Source organism: Phyllopteryx taeniolatus, chromosome 10 (genome assembly GCF_024500385.1).
Source record: "Phyllopteryx taeniolatus isolate TA_2022b chromosome 10, UOR_Ptae_1.2, whole genome shotgun sequence".
In the NCBI taxonomy this organism is placed as follows: Eukaryota; Metazoa; Chordata; class Actinopteri; order Syngnathiformes; family Syngnathidae; genus Phyllopteryx; species Phyllopteryx taeniolatus.
Window position 1 is genome coordinate 4,796,765 of NC_084511.1, and position 13,633 is coordinate 4,810,397.

The 13,633-nt window shown below is 43.4% G+C and overlaps 2 long non-coding RNA genes across 5 annotated transcripts in view; one reads left to right on the forward strand and one right to left on the reverse strand.

Annotated features, from left to right (window-relative positions):
* Positions 1 to 1,153: 1,153 nt before the first annotated feature.
* LOC133485072 (uncharacterized) lies at positions 1,154 to 3,996 on the reverse strand. The gene is made up of 3 exons (XR_009790593.1): positions 3,707 to 3,996; positions 2,064 to 2,190; positions 1,154 to 1,359 (listed from the first exon to the last, which is right to left on the reverse strand). It is a non-coding gene; the product is annotated as an uncharacterized LOC133485072 (long non-coding RNA).
* An 8,278-nt stretch (positions 3,997 to 12,274) lies between these two features.
* Positions 12,275 to 13,633, forward strand: part of LOC133485119 (uncharacterized) — a 53,825-nt gene continuing 52,466 nt past the window's right edge. For all 4 annotated transcript variants that reach the window (XR_009790612.1, XR_009790614.1, XR_009790615.1 and 1 more), the window contains exon 1: positions 12,275 to 12,541. This is a non-coding gene — a long non-coding RNA (uncharacterized LOC133485119). The remainder of the gene's footprint in view (positions 12,542 to 13,633) is intronic.

Genomic DNA, 13,633 nt, shown 5'->3' on the forward strand with positions numbered 1-13,633 from the left:
GAGATTTCTTCAGATTCCAATGAGAAATTGGTATTGTCTGTTCCACAGACTACCAACCCGGCACAGTTGTCCAACATTGCCCCCTTCAGTCCCATTGAAGGTGATACAAGTGGAGCACAGAATTTGAGTGAGTCGTCACAAATCCCTTTAACTTCCAAGGCCCAGGATTTGACAAGTCTACGCCCATGAATCGGATTACAACGCTTGGCGAGCTGGTGTTAATCCCATGTTAAAAGATTCTGCCATTTCAGACCTGCAACGCTCTGGAAAAATATTTGAAATTTTACTTCCACCAGTGACAGGTGTGGTGAGATATCCTTTGCCTGAATCACATCCTACGGTTTATCTTCAGATCCTTGACTCTGCATATGGAATGGCCCAAGATGGCGATGAGTTGTACAGAAAGTTCATGGAGCTGTTCCAGATGCTGGTGAAAAATCATCTGCATAAACTTGGCTGTGAAAAGGGGAGGCGTCCAAGCCGCTGAGCTGAGCCGACATCTATGAAATCAATTTTGTCATGGCTGCTGGGACAACATGCTCCTATCAGAACTTCAGCTCAAGCGGTGCAGGTCCAATTGTCCATCTTTTGCTGAGTTGTTGCGGTTACTCTGGATAGAGGAAGATAGGCTCAGTGGATGAAGCACCACCTCGGTTCAAAAGCAAGAGCCAGGGCATATCCTCAATATGCATCTGTTGCCAGAGAAGAGACAAAAGTTGATGCGCTGACTATCACCACTCAGCAGCTCACCCAACAACTTTCTGGGATTCAAAAGCAGCTGAGCTGGCAGCTCTTACTACTCAGTCCAGACAGAAGATGTCTATTCCACCCACACCAACACATGTAAGCCAGCTCAATGACGGCATGAAATCCAGCAAAACTACTCCTAGATCTTCTCAGCAGCCTCCTTCATCTGGGCCGAAACCAGATTACTGCTATAATTGTGGAGAAGATGGACACATAAAACCAAATTACAACAATGATTTATAATAATCTGTCACTTGTAGCCAGGAAGAACAAACAGTTCACAGAAAGACAGAGAAAATTGTCAAGATCAAACCCTCACGGTAACGCTTTAAAATAAATGAGGTTCCTGCTGAAGGGCAAACAGGAACTGCAATAGATTCACAAAGTCCCACCAAGGAGACACAAGTGAAATGTATCAACCAGGTTTAATCAGCTCAAAATGCACTGGCAAAATAATTATTGCTGATCAAGAATGTTCGTGCTTTCTGGATACTGGATCGCAAGTAATGACGATACAAGATTCTTCTCATTGGAGAGCATGGCCATTCCATTGAGACGATCCTCAGGAAGGTCTTGATTCTCTTAGTGGTGAGAAACACCTCTCAGATTCAGCTGTGGTCATGGGAGTAAAGGAAACTGTGTTTTAAAATCACCAATTAACTCTCGAGGTTCCAAGCGTGTTCGTTTTCGTGAAAGAACTACAATTAAAACGACGTTAAAAGCCAACCAATTTATTCCTGACAGAGGAGTCTATACATACTTCAGAGCTCTGGGTCAGCAACTACGCTTATCTTAGCCTCAGCAGAGATAGTGTAGACTCAACAAAGCTATCTGTTCCTGACCCAGTCTTATCAAATTTTTTAAAGAGGGAGTGTGGAGTTGTCTCCGTCTGGTTGGCCCAAGGTCCATTGACGTCATCGTTGCTATGCAGAATTATGGCCCTTTACCGCTGGTGCCAGACGCTGTCAACACTTCTTACTTCCTCATAAAGTGCAGCAATGCTTTGTAGCCACGGTTATCTCCGAGAGATGTTTCCTGTGACCTCCACATGCACCCTACTGGGAATTTTCAAGCAACACACCCCCACACCCTTATCTTCACTTTCACTCCCCTCACGCTTCACTTCAACAAAGCACCATTGTTTAAGCACAAACCAAGCCACTAGCGTGATTATATCATTTTTAGCTATTTACAAAAAACATATCCCATTAATCCCCCATTTGATCTCTGCTAATCAGAGATCAACACCCTCTAAATATGCAGCCAATATACTAAGTATAGCCCAAACTAAATAAAAAAACTTAAGGAGAGGATACAGAGGCGACGTCCAATGGAGCGAGCGCGCTTATGGTCTCCACGTCCTCTTTCAGGGACAGCAGCTGATATTGGCCGTGGGGGTCGTTCCCCTCAAAGGCCTTGTGGACAATCCGGAGGATAAGACTCCTGAGACAAGGAATGATATAACATCCACACAAAGCAAGCACAGCAATGACAACCAGGAGGGTAGTTGCCAAAGTCAACATGAGACCTTTCCATTTACTAAACACCTACAACCTACAATTCCATTACAACATGCTGGCAATTTTTTGACTTGAGTTCGTTGTCACATTTCTGTGGGGCCAATTATATATTACTCGTGCACTCACTGTAGTAGTCTCGCCACACTGCACTATTTGCATATCTGTTGTTGACCAATACTGGCCACTCATGCCAGAGAAGCATCTGCTCCATTTGCACACTGACTGAGGAGTATCTGCAACATTTGCACAATCAACATTGTCCCAGATTATCGCGCTACTCGTCACTTTAAACTACATACACTCCTTGAAGTCTCGGCGCCCTTTGCACAATGGTCATTGCACCGGACTATTGCAATATTAGTCATTCGAACTGCTCTAAGTGCTAGAGGACTCTGCATCTTTTTCACAATTGTCCAAAAAAAAAAATATGTACCAGCATTACCAGATAACTATTAACCCTTTTTTGCTCAGTGACTGTTTTTTGTCAATGTCTTTATCTCTCAAAAGTGTTCTATGTCAATTGGCTGGGGGTGTCGATGGGAGTTTTACTTCACCGACGTCTTGGTCTGTCATTTGAGCGGCTCCCTCGACTGGCAAAGCCGGATAAAGGGAAGTTACTGGGGGGCCACTTTTGGGAAGGTCCGTAATAGGATTTAGTGGGTCGATTTGTCGCGCTTTTTCGCGCCGAACAGCTGCCATGGCAGTGGACACCACACAAATCTCGTGAACATTTCTCCTCAATTTTTCATTCTCTACTATTTTCTTATTCAAATCTCTTTTCTCCATCCACCCTGCAGTGTCCAACTTCTCCTTCATCTCTTTTCCCTTCAGAATAACCTCTCTTTCTTCCTTCTGAAACTCATCTGCTACATGAAACAACGTACATTTCTGCCTTTCCATCTTCTTTTCCTTTTTCCACTTTGCCCAAACACTTCTAAATTCTGCTTGTTTCTTTTTCTGCTTCTTTCAATGCCAGCCAACAACTGACCTTCTATTTCAATCCACAAATCCTCCAATGACTTCTGGTAGTCACTCTGATACATATCACATTCATTACGTCTACACTCGACTGACCAGTTCACACCCCAGGGTTTTGGTGGCACACTCATCTTATTCTAAATCGGTTTTTGGGGGTCCCAAAATCCCCAACGTCTACAGAAACGTCACAGTATGAAACCGCGTCCGATTTCAAGTCAGTCTACGACGGGACTAGTAGGCACCTCGTTACCCTACTTTTGCCAGGTCATCTGTTACCCTGGTCTGTCAGGTCATCTGTTACCCTGACCAGTCAGGCCCTCTGTTACCCTGACTTCCAATTAACACAACAATAACAACACAACGTCTTAGTAACTATTGACAATGAAACAATTGTAGCACATATCTCCCATATTTAACAATTTTCAATGTGCAGAATTCGTTATATACAGGTTTCTGCTCACCTCTTTCTGTCGGTGCACCGGGGAGATTGCAGTCCAACTGAATCCCTGTCCACTCCTCTGTCCTTTTATCTGATGTCCTTCCAGGATGACGTACGGGCTCACCATTTAAGGGAACCTGTGTTTTAAAATTACCAATTAACTCTCGAGGTTCCAAGTGTGTTCGTTTTCATGAAAAAACTACAATTAAAACGACGTGTTAAAAGCCAACCAATTTATTCCTGAAGGAGGAGTCTATACATACTTCAGAACTACGCTTATCTTAGCCTCAGCAGATATAGTGTAGACTGAACAAAGCTATCTGTTCCTGACCCAGTCTTATACAATTTCTTAAAGAGCAAGTGTGGGGTTGTCTTCGTCTGGTTGGTCCAAGGTCCATTGACGTCATCGTTGCTATGCAGAATTATGGCCCTTTACCGCTGGTGCCAGACGCTGTCAACACTTCTCACTTATCACTTCCTCATAAAATTTGCAGCAACACTTTGTAGCCACGGTTATCTCCGAGAGATGTTTCCTGTGACCTCCACATGCACCCTACTTGGAATTTTCAAGCAGCACACCCCCACACCCTTATGTTCATTTTCACTCCCCTCACGCTTCAGTTCAACAAAGCACCATTGTTTAAGCACAAACCAAACCAAGCCACTAGCGTGATTATATGATTTTTAGATATTTACAAAAAACATCCCATTAGTAGTTATGATGATAATCTTTAGTCGAGCCACCATTTCTGAGATGTCCTGAAGATTGTTCAACGTGAAAAGCTGGTACAAAGCCACAGCACAACTCCAATTCCTAAACTCATCATTGTTGTAAATTAGAGCCAGTTCAGTTTTCAGCCTGTTATTGTTCAACAATGGGTAAGCCTTGATGGTGTTGTTCAGTGCTCCTCCTGGTAACTGGCTGTGGTACTCCTGAAATCTGGTTGCCCATAGCAGTGTAGCACTAATCAGATGCTTTGTGAAGGCAAATCTTTCACTTGCATGGCCCATAATGGTGTCAAAAACTTAAAAAATGAATGCAAAAATATACAAATAATTCAGTGTATGGATGTGTTCATTATTGCGTATGAAAAACATACAGTACATACTATGCATATAAAATATTGTTTTTATTAAATTTTACTTACGGAATGAATAAAATAACTCCACCATAACTCCCATGCCTGGTTGAGAAAGGAGGCGGGTTGGCACCCAATGGTAACCCAAGCTAACCCCTCTAGCTAAAGAAACCAAAGCGATAAAAGGTGATGCCAATACCAGGTAACAACAGCGTGAAAATGAAGATGAGGGCTCATCATCATCAGTTATGACGCCGCTGAATCTTGTGCAGTTTATGTGTGATCGTCGAGCTTCTGGATAACTGCAATGAGGATTGGCACCCTGTAGAGGGCAACAATGCCTTGAGATAAACTTCCCTCCCGCAGAGGAAGAAGAGGAAGAAGAAGGAGGGGGTGGGGCGGCGGGGCACAAGAGACAATGAGAAGAGACAAACATAATGGCGGAAAATAGAGAAGACAAAATGAAACAAATCTAAAAAAAAAAATAAAAAAAACCTTTCGGTACTAGGAATGTATTGCGCCAAGGCAAGAAAAATATTTTTGCGACCGACAGAAATTACGCCTTATATCATGTGGGGAATAAAGAATGACACGCCGAGTCAGAATGAAACAAAGCGATCGCTCAAAATTCCGGCTCATACATATGGTGGGGATCCTCCCAGCCGCTTGCCAGCTGATCGTCTCAAGACCAGGATTTGAGTAAATGGGATCCGGAATCGTGATGAGTAAACTCCGTCTGGATCGCCAAACCAACTTCATGACGAGCTTCATCCGACGAAGTCGAAGGTAACTCGTTTGCAGTTTGCGTTAGCTACATTTAGCGAGCAAACACCCTCCTTCAATCCTTGTTACATAAAAACATAATTTAGTCCCACTACTTCACATTACCCCTCCTTGAGCCGTCACCTTATCGTGGTGGAGGGGTTTGTGTGTCCCAATGATCCTAGGAGCTAAGTTGTCTGTGGCTTTATGCCCCTGGCAGGGTCACCCATGGCAAACAGGTCCAAGGTGAGGGACCAGACAAAGCACTGTTCCAAAAACCCCTATGACGAGTACAATAAATGGATTCAGGTTTCCCTTGCCCGGACGCGGGTCACCTCTGGAGCCAGGCCCGGAGGTGGGGATCGAAGTCGAGCGCCTGGTGGCCGGGCCTGCATCCATGGGGCCCGGCCGGGCACAGCCCGAAAGGGTAACAAGGGTCCCCATTCCCATGGGCTCACCACCTGTAGAAGGGGCCATAGGGGTCGGGTGCAGTGCGAGCTGGGCGATGGCCGAAGGCGGGAACCTTGGCGATCCAATCCCCGGCTACAGAAGCTGGCTCTAGGGACATGGAATGTCACCTCTCTGGCAGGGAAGGAGCCCGAGCTGGTGTATGAGGTTGAGAAGTTCCGACTAGATATAGTCGGACTCGCCTCCATGCACAGCTTGGGCTCTGGTACCAGTCCTCTCGAGAGGGGTTGGACTCTCTTCCACTCTGGAGTTGCCCACGGTGAGAGGCGCCGAGCAGGTGTGAGTATACTTATTGCTCCCTGACTCGGCGCCTGTATGTTGGGGTTCACCCCGGTGGATGAGAGGGTAGCCTCCCTCCGGCTTCGGGTGGGGGGACGGGTCCTGACTGTTGTTTGTGCCTATGCACGAAACAGCAGTTCAGAGTACCCACCCTTTTTGGAGTCCTTGGAGGGGGTGCTGGAGAGCGCTCCCACTGGGGACTCCATCGTTCTGCTGGGGGACTTCAATGCTCATGTGGGCAATGACAGTGAGACCTGGAAGGGCATGATTGGAAGGAACACCCCCCCCGATCAGACTATTGGACTTCTGTGCTCATCACGGATTGTCCATAATGAACACCATGTTCAAGCATAAGGGTGTCCACACGTTCGTGGCGGCAATCCCCGAACCCGTAGGTGGACACCAACAGTGAGGGATGCCGTCAAGATGAAGGACTTGAGTTCGTTGTCACATTTCTGTGGGGCCAATTATATATTACTCGTGCACTCACTGTAGTAGTCTCGCCACGCTGCACTATTTGCATATCTGTTGTTGACCAATACTGGCCACTCATGCCAGAGAAGCATCTGCTCCATTTGCACACTGATTGAGGAATATCTGCAACATTTGCACAATCAACATTGTCCCAGATTATCGCACTACTCGCTTGAAGTCTCGGCGCCCTTTGCATAATGGTCATTGCACCGGACTATTGCAATATTAGCCATTCGAACTGCTCTAAGTGCTAGAGGACTCTGCATCTTTTGCACAATTGTCCAAAAAAAAATAAAAAATAATGTACCGCCATTACCAGATAACTAGCAACCTTTTATTGCTCAGTGACTGTTTTTTGTCAATGTCTTTATGTCTCAAAGGTGTTCTCTGTCAATTGACTGTCTGTTGTCGTACTAGAGCGGCTCCAACTACCGGAGACAAATTCCTTGTGTGTTTTTTTGACATACTTGGCAAATAAAGATGATTCTGATTATGATTCTAATTCTGATTCTGATAAGCAGCTGGTATAAATGATTTGAGAAGTCTGTACATAATCATCAGAGAACTGTCTGGTGCAAAGAGCAATTCATCAGCACCAATCAAGGACAAGAATGGCAAAATGCTGTAAACAAGTGAAGAACAAGCAAAAAAGTGGATGGAGCACTTCACGGAGACCTTTAACCAACCAGAATCAACTGTAAAATTTACCTTTGAAGAAGAGTCAGGTAGAGAAGCATTGGGTGTCAATCAAAACTGAAAAACAATAAAGGACCAGGATGGGACGAATTCAATACTGAACTACTGAAGGCTGGTGGTACGATAGTAAACAGAATAATCACTGAACTGTTAAATACATGCTGAATAGAGGAAGAGGTACCAAAAGACTGGAGAAAAGGAGTCATCGTTAAGCCGAAGAAAGGAAACCTGACAAAGTGCACAAACTGGCGATGGGTGACTTTGCTGTCAGTGCCTGGGAAGGTGTTTATGACTGTCCAATTGCAGAGACGTAAGGAAGTTATGGACCAAAAGCTACAGGAACAGTATTCAGGCAACATAGATCCTATGCTGAACAAATCTTCACGCTCAGAACCATTGTCAAACAATGTGTTGACTATCGAATGCCAGTGATGGTAAATTTGATCAACTTTAAAAAAGCCTTTGACTCCGTTCACGGACCATCGTTATGGAAGATTGCCAAGCAGGATGGAATATCAGAAAAGTTTATAAACATTTTAACAAAACATCTATGACTCAAGTTGTTGAGTGAAGACTGAAGAAGGCAAGAAAGACTTGTTCAACATTGTTTCTGGATTAAGACAAGGCTGTATCCTGTCACCACTGCTGTTTCTACTAATAGTTGACTATGTGATGAAGAAGAAATTTGGTGGAACAGAGCTGGGCATCAAGTGGAAAGAAGGAAGAAGACTGGCTGACTTGGACTTCGCAGATGACATGGCACTAGAGCCTAGCAGAGCTGCAAGAGTTAACAAATAGGCTTAGTGAAGCAGCGGGCATAGTAAGAATGAAGATAACCTGTGAAAAAAAGAAAACAATGACAGTAGTGGGACAACAACAACAAGTAACAAATCGGCTACAAGTCCAGACACGCCAGATCCATACTGAACAGCAACAAATTGAGATTGTAGCTCGGTTTAGCTACCTGGGCAGTGTCATTGATTGCAAAGGTGATATGGAAAATTACGTTGTTTGGAGACTGAGGAAAGCAGGAGCCATTTTTCATCGACTTCAAAAGATTTGGAACAGTAAAACAGCACCATTGTGTTGCCGACTGCGATCTACGTCCGAGAGACCTGGAAAATCACAGTAAGAATTGCCCATAAATTGGAGGTTTTCATCAGTGATGCCTAAGGAAAATACTGAAAATCAGATACACAGACCACACTTCAGAAATGAAGGGCGAAAAGGAGAAAGCTGTCAGAAATTGCAGCAGAATGATGGTTGAAATTTGCCTGACACCAGAATTGCCAAAACAGCAATGAAATGGACACCACCAGGAGGGAAAAGAGGAAGGAAGGAGGGTGACGCTATTGGAAGATATTACTGAAAGAGGAGTAACAGAAGAAGAGGAAAGAAGAAAGCGACGAAAGAGCAGCAACATAGACTGGATAGAAGAACTAGAGAACATCGTAGGTGACCGGACAAGGTGGCGCCGAATCGTTGAATCCCCATGTGCAAGAGTCCATGGAGGGACATGATGAACAAGAAAAATGAATAAAATATCCATCTATCAATGCATCTATCTATCTGTCATGTAATAGCATTGCTCCCCTCTTTGTTGCTACATAGCACAACAATGATTAAATACAGTGTAAAGACTAACAACACATTTAAGTTGTATCTCACCTCTGTAGCTATCCTCTGAAGACCACCTGGGCCGAGTGTGCACTGTTTCTTGGCCTTTTCGTTTCTTTTTTTTTTAACCCGTTAAATGTCTGTGAGACGTTTCTTGGCCTGCTGAGATACACCGCCACTGCGTTCTCTACAGACAGTAAGGAGGGAATCTCTGAACAGAGGCGTTCAGAAAAAAAAGGTTACGTTTCCAGGTAAAACAAAACAATTGTTGTCCAGGCATCATAGGAATTAACACAATGTCAATAATATTAAACGGCACAACCTAAACATGTATTTACCTGATCTTTTGTATGTTGTCTGTGAACTGCTGCATAATTCCCTGAACAAAGACCGAGTTGATGGTCCGCTTCTGTCGATGGCTGTGGAAAATGTCCACATGAGGCATTATGAGATGGAACAGTTTCAAGAAGAAGCTGAAACTGTCATCCTCCAGCAGTCTCACAAAACCTCCAGCTTCTTTCACAGTGGTAGGCTCAAACTCTCTTGAGTCTCTGATGGTTCCAAACACTGGAACAGGTCTTCTTTGTGCTTAAAAATGGTGTTCACAGCTTGGTTGTGGAAGTTCCACCTCAGTGTGCTTGGTTTTGGGAGTCTATGGGTCACCATGCTATCAAGCACACCGGTTCTCTTTGGAGAACTTGAAAAAACACAGCGAATCCATCCAAGTCTGAGAAGAAATTACTCACTTTTGCGATATGTGAAGTGACCTGCTGCATGATGAGGTTTAGTTGGTGAGCATAGTAATGGACATAATGAGCATTCCCATAGACTACATCCCGAACCTTCTTTTGCATACCACCTGTGGCTCCTCTCATGACACTTGCACCATCATATGCTTGGGAAATGAGATTGCTATTCTGGTCATCAGAGAGAATAGAGCTCAGCCTATCCAGAAGTGCTGTGGCAATGGAATCAGCTATAGCACTTTGGAGTGCGACGAACTAAAAAAAAAACCTCTCTTTAATATGATGGGCTTTGACAATTTAGTCAGACCACAATCACCAGCTGACACTGAGAGGAAATGTCCATTGTTTCATCAGTCTGGATGGCAAGAAAATATGCTCTCCTGATTTCTTCAATGATACACTCCCAAAACAGCATGCGATCAAGGCGTTCATCCTGTACAGTCTTTGATGTTCCCTTAAACACAGTGGCAGTCTGCCGGTGCTTGTGTAGAACTGTATCCAGTGATGCCACAAAATCCACCAATCCTCTAAAAACACCAGAATTTTCTCAGCCTTGACCTCCATCATGGCCGCGCAGTGAATGTTCAAATGCACCACAGCACTTAACATGAGCTATTATTTTAGATCAGTGATTTCCAACGTTTATGGAGCCAAGGCACAATATTTTACAATTGAAAAATCTCACGGCACACCAACAAACAAAAATGTTACAAAAAGTGGATACATTAATTACTGTATGTACTTCCTGCTATCTAATAGAAGAGCATTTATTTATTCTGTCTGTCACAATGCCTCACTGGAATAAATAGATGTATTAAGATACATTATTTCTTGAAAGTAATTAATTTTTTAGCAATTAAGTAAAATTTGATAATTTCCCATGGGACACCTGAAGAGCGCTCACGGCACACTAATGTGCCCTGGCTCACGGCACACTAATGTGCCCTGGCACACTAGTTAGAATCACTGTTTTAGATCGGATGTTCCTGTTTTTGTTAACCTCCTTATTGTCGTTAGATGGCTAGACACAATGAATTTGCCATGTTGATCCCACAAAGTTCCTGCTTTTTTGCCTTTTCAGCAAAGTGTTTTAAATGTGTCATACCTGTCTTGTCCATGCAGAATCACATCCTGACATTTGAAAAAGCAGGCAGGGGAAACAAAACAGAGCATTCATCTCAGTGCACGCCATTAGCCAGGCCCAATTTCTAAACCAGCTCATAGAAAAAGCCCTCGTGTATTCTCTCCATCTGTCTTTTGACTTCTGCTTGATTTTAATGTTCGGCTGGTCAGGTCCGGTTTCTTTAGTGTTTCTACTTCTGCTAGTACGTTCTTCTCTCAACGTCTGCTGCTTTAAGATACTTAATTGAATTACTTAAAGGGAACCATGATTGTAATGACAAATACTTCTTAAAATACAACCACTGACCTCTACTTTTGAAATACAGTGTTACATATTTATAAATTATTATTTTAAGTTATACAAATACTGTAGCTTTTGTTCGTGGCCGCCGTTTTTGCATGTGCATTCTGGAATTGATGTATAATGGCATATTGCTTCCCTTTCTTATATTTGTTAAATGTTGAAAACTTGTATTGCACACTTGTATTGTAAACTGTCATAAAAAAAAAAAACATTGCTGCCCTCTGCCAAGCTAAAGGCTGCTGCACACCTACACAGAAGCTTTCCCTTACATTGAAAATACAGTACATTTCCGTGTTTTAATTGCGCCGCCCCGTAGACTCAAGCCATACAAATAATATATAAAGCATCAGATATTGTTTTACATCCATACTTAAATATATTCATAATCAATAATGTGCCTGTGGATGAAGAAGCAAAGCTTGGTACCCAGCGCACGTTCAAATGACCTCTCTTTAGAAAACCGCTTCTTCCTTAACTATTAATCTAACTTTTTATGGTTTAATAAATGTGATAAAGTACTAAGGGTAGCTGTGTTCACCACAGTGACATCACAGACATGCACAGCTCTGTCCAGTTTGCAATGTACTGTAGCTGTACAGTGAATGAATGGCACGGTTAAACGTGACAGTCTTTGATGGAGATAGTGACAGTAACTCAGAGGATGTGTTTATTTTTCTTGATGACTCCATTGAACACAGCCAGCGGTGAAAATGAAAGCAGCTCTTTATGGGGAATCAGAATCATCTTTATTTAATACACGAGATGCTCTCCTTCTCAGTTGGCTTTGCCAAGTAGAAGCCAAGACGCCACCCAAAAATGAGCAACTTGCGCTTCTTCACGCCCATCATCTTCATTCTTGTCTCCAATTTCATTGCTGGTTAATTCCTCTCTCTCCTCATGTCTTTGCTCACACGCTGACTCGAAACTGTAAGGGCTGAACAGCGTCCATCGCTGCCGCGGCTAATACTGTAGCTAATGCTAAAAACACCAGCGAAACTGGGCATAACCCACGTTTGACGTCACTACCCAGCGACACAAACAAACCATTGTTGTTTGACCAATGTTGAAATGTTTCGTAAAAATATATGAACCTGGAAATTATTTTCAAAAGTTTTATAGCATTGTTATGTTACTTACATCGAAACAGAACATATAAATCAAACGTCATTGCAATCGGAATTCTTTTCAAGGTCTCTGCTAACATTTTTCAAATTGCATGTGGCTCCACAATGGCAAACGAAAATGCTGAGAGAGGAGGTTGGAAGGCCCGGAGACCTGAAATGAACGTTGACGGACACGAACGGCGAATGGTGAGTGGCATTTCGTTTGAAACCCGTTAAGCGAGCGCTGGAATGCAACGTCCCCCCTCCGCAATATATCTTGCATTGGACTAGGACCCAATGCGCATGTCAAACTTTTAACGAGAGTATACTGGAAAAAACGGCTGAGCGTCCCTAGACTGGAAATTACGTCACAGAACAAGACAGCAGCAATAAGTAAATGGTTTTTACTCTTCATTAACTTTGTACAATTTATCCTGTTGAACTAAAAATACATATACGTATAATATGTAATATTTCTATTATAATATTTCATTTTAATTAACTTTTTTCTTATTTAAAGTAGTGACTCTGCTAAACTGCAGGGCGGCGCCCCGAGCGCCCTTATTGACCAGCCCCCACTGATTATATCTTGTGCAGACAATGTAATCTGAAGGAGGTTACTGAAAGTAAGGTAGTGGTAGAGTGTAGCTAGACAGCATAGGATGGTGGTGTGAAAGATGTGGTGGTGTTGGGGACGTTTTGTGCAGCTTTTCGAGAAGAGTTGAGAAAGGCTCTCGGTGGGCAAGAGGAGCGTTTAGAAGACTGGACCACTTCAGCTAAAGAGGATCAGAGAGACAGGCAGGAGAGTACTTTGTGTCTCTTCTGGAAGTAAAGGGGAGGAGACTTGGTGGTGGAACAAGGAAAGAGGTTAGCTAAGAAGTGGGACACTGAGAGGACTGAGGAGAGGTGACAAGAATACATGGTGATGCAATGTGGGGCGAAGGTAGAGGTGGCAAAGGCCAAACAAGAGGCCTATGATGACATGTATGCCATGTTGGACACTAAAGAAGGGGAAAATATATATATAGGTTGGCCAGACATAGGGATAGAAATGGGAAGGATGTGCAGCAGGTTAGGGTGGGTGGTTAGGTTAAGGATAGAGATGGAAATGTGTTGACTGGTGCCAGTAGTGTGCTGGATAAATCGAAAGAATACTTTGAGGAGTTGATGAAGGAGGAAAATGAGAGAAAAGGAAGAGTAGAAGAGGCAAGTCTGTTGGATCAAGAAGTGATGCAACACAGAAAATGAGTAGGCATATGGATCAATACATGAAATACATTAAAGGCATTGTAATAACAC